Consider the following 4,849-nt stretch of genomic DNA (forward strand, 5'->3'; position numbering starts at 1 on the left):
GTGGCTGGACTTGGGGTCATTGTTCCCCTCTCGCACTTGGCTTCCAGGCAGCCTTCCCTGGCAGGTCACCAGCTTACAGCCAGCTAATTGGAGGGAGGCAGCGGCCCCTCCCAACTTCAGCCAGATGAGGTGGATTCCTCCGTTCCTCCGTACTGGTGCTGGGGGAGGTGTTTCTCTCCTAGCTGAAAGGGCGTCCCATCCCCCACCCCCATCCATGATGTGTGGCCTCTGACTGGCCTTTCCTTTGACTGCTCAGGACTGTCCTCAGATGTCTCTCCCACTGAGTCTTAGGAAACAAACAGAATTTTTGTTTTCAGTGAATCAGATGAACGCCCTCCTCCCCCCCTAAAAAAGACATAAGCCTGGTATGATAGTGTGGGCAACAACACAGATGCCAGAATTGCAGGCCTGGGCTCAAGAGTGGCAGGGCACACGTTATCTGTGTGGCCTTCATCGCATCTTTTAACCTCTCTGAGCTTGTTTTTCTCCTCTGAGAAAGGAGTGGACTTTAGCTGCCTCGTTGTCGCTGGTACTAAATGAGCTCTTCCGCAGTCCTGGAACTGGATCTCGTGCGGCCTTAAGTGCTGTCCGCTGATGGCGTAATATACAAAGACAGCAAGATCTGTGGTGAACAGGGCTGAATGGTCGGAGCCTGAGATGAATCAGGAGGAAGAAATCCATTGTAGTAGATGGAAAGCTAATGCAGGGTAGATGGAATGTGCTAGAATAAAACTTCAGAGCTACTCAATGATTAATCCAGAGGGTGGGAGTTTGGATCCCACCACGTACATCAGACCCTTCACCTGTAACTCCAGCTTCAGTGGATACAACCCCCTCTTCTGACTTCCACAGGCACCAGCACCCACATGACACACCCCACCACCACCCTAGACACACACACACACATACATAATTTTAAAAATAGAATATATCTTTTTTAAAAAAGTTTGCTCAAGTCTGGGGATGTAGCTCAGTTAACAGTTCCAGCCTGGCACACACAAAGCCCTGGGTGCAGTTCCCAGTGCTGTAGAACTGGACGTGGTATTATAAACCTGCAATTCGAACACCCGCGGAGGTGGAGGCAGGAGAGTCAGAAGTTCAAGGTTGTCCTGGTCTGGTTTCCCAGAGCTGGAACAAAGAGAGCCTTCTTCCATCAAAGTCGTGACAAAGGCCAGGCCATCCTGGGCTTTAGAGGCAGCCTCAAGGATATGGTCGTTAGCAAGAGCAGCTAGAGCAAAGGCAAAAATAAATTAGTGCTGGGAGATGGCTGGGAGGACCTGAGTCAGACTCCCGACACCCACAGGCAGCTCAGAGCTACTGGAATGTCAGTTCCAGGGAATCCGATGCCCTCTTACAGCCTCTGTAAGCACCCAACATCCACAGCTTACACACACATACACATAAAATTAAAAAAAAAAAAAAAAGCTTAGCCAGGAGGTGGTGGCACACACCTTTAATCCCAGCACTCGGGAAGCAGAGGCAGGTGGATCGCTATGAGTTTGAGGCCAGCCTGGTCTACAGAGTAAGTTCCAGGACTGACTCCATAGCTACTGGGAAACACTGTCTCAAAAAAAACCTAAATAAATAAATAAATAAAATCTTTAAGAGCTGTCAGTAAAGGTGTGTCTGGATCAGATTTGCATTTTATTTATTTTTATTATTATTGTGTGTGTGCGTGATATGTGTGTGGACAAGTGTGCCACAGCAAGTATATGAAAGTCAGAGGGCAATCTTATGGAGCCATTTCTCTCCTTCCACCTTCCAGGGGGGGGGGGGGGGGGGGGGACATGTGGGTTTCTAGGGTGGTGTAGCAAGTGTTTTTACCCGCTGAGCCATCCAGCTGGTCCAAGATTGGCATTTTTAATTTTTTTTGAAGCATCAGTCTGGCTATATAGCCACTTGGTTATATAGGGTAAGGGGTGAAGATGAAGCACACGCCTGTTAGATTTAACAGATTTCCTACGAAGACACAAATCACAGACTTACAACAAGTCATGGATTTAATTAGTAATAAATTTCCAGCATTCCGTGAACCACTATTTAAAAACCTAAAAAGAAGAACAAGGTGCCGCAGATTCAAAGATGGGAGGACATTGGTATCTGATGATATTCCCAGGTGATCTATAGACTCAACATTCTTCTATCTGAATCTCGGTTACTCTCTTCATAGAAATAAGCAGACGTATCCTAGAATTCATATGGAATTCCAACAAATTCAGGATAGTAAAAACAAAAAGAAGAATCAAAATTGGAAGGCTCACAAGTTCAGATTTCAAAACTTACTGTAAAGCAACAAAAACCAAGCCAGTGCGGTACAAATACAATGACAGGCAGGGTACAAAGCTCAGAGAGCCCAGGGGCCTTGCAGCACAAGGCTGAGAACCTGAGTTCCATACTCAGCACCCACATAGAAGTCCAGGTGTAGCAGTATACACCACAACCTCACTGCTGGAGAGGCAGAGACAGGATGGTCCCTGGGGCCTGATGACTAGCCTTGTGGGTGAGCGCTAGGGACAGTTAGAGAGTCGTCTCCAAAAATGAAGGTAGAGAGGACCAGTTAGATGGCTCCATGGGTAAAGGCACTTGCCACCAAAGCCTGGCCACTTGAGATCAATTCCTGGGTCTCACATGGCGAAGAGAAAGGACTCCTAAAAGTCATCCTCTGACCTCCGGACCTGCACCGTGGCACGTGTGCATGCCTGTGTATGCAAACAAACATAGATAATTGACTGTAATTACAAAAAGAATTAGAGAGTGACGTCAACGAGATCAGTGAAAGCAGGTGTGAAACCAAGTGTGCAGAGGCTATGTGGTCGGAAGGAGCCAGAAGAAGCACTTGTGGAGCAGAGTGGGCGGGGGCTGGCCACGAGAGTAGGAGCAGAGGGAGGAGTCTGGGACTGGATCCACGTCCACCACTAAAGGAATGAAAACAGATTAATGGTTACGTGTTTCCGCGTCGGGTACCATGCCAAGCACTCTGCGCACATTAAGTCTTCCGGTCTTCAACATGCTCACCCAGGGATATTTCCATCACCCTTACTGTGTAGAAGAGAAGGGTCTGAGAGGATAAGCAACTTGACTTAAAACCTGACGGTGAGTGGCAAGGCTGCCATCCTGAAGTAGAGGCCCTGGCTCCCAGGGATCTCTCAGCTTCTTCTCTGGCGTAGCAGGAGAGAGCTGCTCTGGGCCCAGTGCATTTACAAATTCACCACTAAGCCTGCAGCACATCTTAGGGTGTCAAGAGGGCACCTTTCTCCCATAGGAGAGTCCTACATTGCCCCCAATGGACTCCAAGGACCACAGCCCCCACTGAGAAAGACCACAGTACACAGCCACAAATTCTGTCTCAACTGCCCCACCCACTCTCGCTTTGTGTCCCTCTACTTCACTCCTGGCCCTGATCTCACAGGATGTGGCCTGGGCAGGAGTTGGGACAAGAGATGGAGCCAGTCGTGCTACCTTGATTCCAGAGAAACAATGGAAAAAGCCAGAAGAAAAGCCTTATCAGACAGACCAAGACCCCTGGGAAAAGCGAGGCTGATGGGCACCTGGTCGAAGGGTCTCACCACAGTCCTGGCTGTAAAATACGGAAGTCAAACCAATTTGCTCTGAGTCATTCACTCCCTCTAGCCCTCAAGGAAGGGGACAATTTCCTGCAAGGCCTTCTGGGCGGGGCAGGCTCCTTCCTCAGGCCTGTGTATCTCTTATCTCACCCAGGCCTTCTTCCATTGGCAACCCGAAGCTTCTGTAGGGGGCCAGTCTCCTCTTTCTTTGGATTCCAGCCTTCGATTCAGAGGTGACAGAGCAGCCGCCTAAGTAGGGCAGCTCAGGAGCCAGAATGTCTCGCAGAGGACAGGAGGCAGCACAGACGACTGTCCGGGCTGCACCCCTCCAGCCGTCTCCCTTGGAGATGCTCCTGGGTACTTCTCCAGGTGCTAGCATCCCAGCCCTTCTGAGGGGGTTTTAGACTCAGGCTCCAACTTCAAGAAGCCCCCATGCACAGTACATGATTCTAGATGAATAAGGAGAGCACAGGAAAGTGCTACAAGGTGATCTTCGGCCAAGGAATCTGTGTAAGATTTTTTCTTAATGGCCTTTTGGGACTGAAAAGATGGCTCAGCAGTTAGGAGCACTTGCTGTGCTTCCAGAAGACCAGAATTCTGTTCCCAGCATCCCCGCCAGGCAGCTCGCAATCCCAGTTTGAAGGGATTCCATGCCTCGGGCCTGCTTGGGCGCCTGCATTCACATGCACACATCTATATGCAGACACACATGTCTACACATAATTTAAAATAACATTTTTTTTTTAAAATAGCCATTAGTCCGGACAGTGGTGGTACACACCTTTAATCCCAGCACTTGGGAGGCAGAGGCCGGGGGAACTCTGTGAGTCCAAGCCTAGCCTGATCTACAAGAGCTAGCTCCAGGACAGGCACAGAGAAACCCTGTCTCGAAAAAACAAAACAAAAGAAACAAACAAGCAAAAAGCCATGAGAGACAAACAGATCTCAATTCAAGTCTCAGTTGTCCCCTTTCACAATGACTCTGGGTGACTCCTTAACTCCTTCTGAACCCGGCTTCTCTTCTGGAAAGAGGACAGGGTGTCGCAATAGAGCTGTGATACGTACATTGTCATAGTGCCGTCAGGGAGAAGTGTTTGTTTCTGGAAGCTAGAGGATAAGAGAGGGAGTGACCAGGAAGAGCACACTCCACCGTTCTAACCCTGGAGAGTCCCTTCTTGGGGACGTCCTCTAGCTAGGGTGGTGAGATAGTCGGGTTACTCGCATATCAAAACACCCCAGCAGGCAAGGAACACCAAATCGTGGGACAAATGACTGAAACCAGAAGC

General features: G+C 49.3%; 1 protein-coding gene across 3 annotated transcripts in view; it reads right to left on the reverse strand.

Moving 5' to 3' along the window:
* CUNH1orf210 (chromosome unknown C1orf210 homolog) overlaps nt 1–142 on the reverse strand; it is a 47,663-nt gene extending 47,521 nt beyond the window's left edge. The window contains exon 1 of one of the 3 annotated variants that reach the window (XM_050161230.1): nt 1–82. This exon is cut by the window's left edge and continues 128 nt beyond it. The gene's annotated coding sequence lies outside the window, so the exon portion shown is untranslated. The other 2 variants (XM_050161225.1, XM_050161224.1) reach the window with 2 other exon arrangements.
* Nucleotides 143–4,849: the final 4,707 nt, after the last annotated feature.

The sequence above is a fragment of the Alexandromys fortis genome, unplaced genomic scaffold (assembly GCF_014885135.2).
Source record: "Alexandromys fortis isolate MF-2015 unplaced genomic scaffold, M_Fortis_MF-2015_v1.1 scaffold_122, whole genome shotgun sequence".
In the NCBI taxonomy this organism is placed as follows: domain Eukaryota; kingdom Metazoa; phylum Chordata; class Mammalia; order Rodentia; family Cricetidae; genus Alexandromys; species Alexandromys fortis.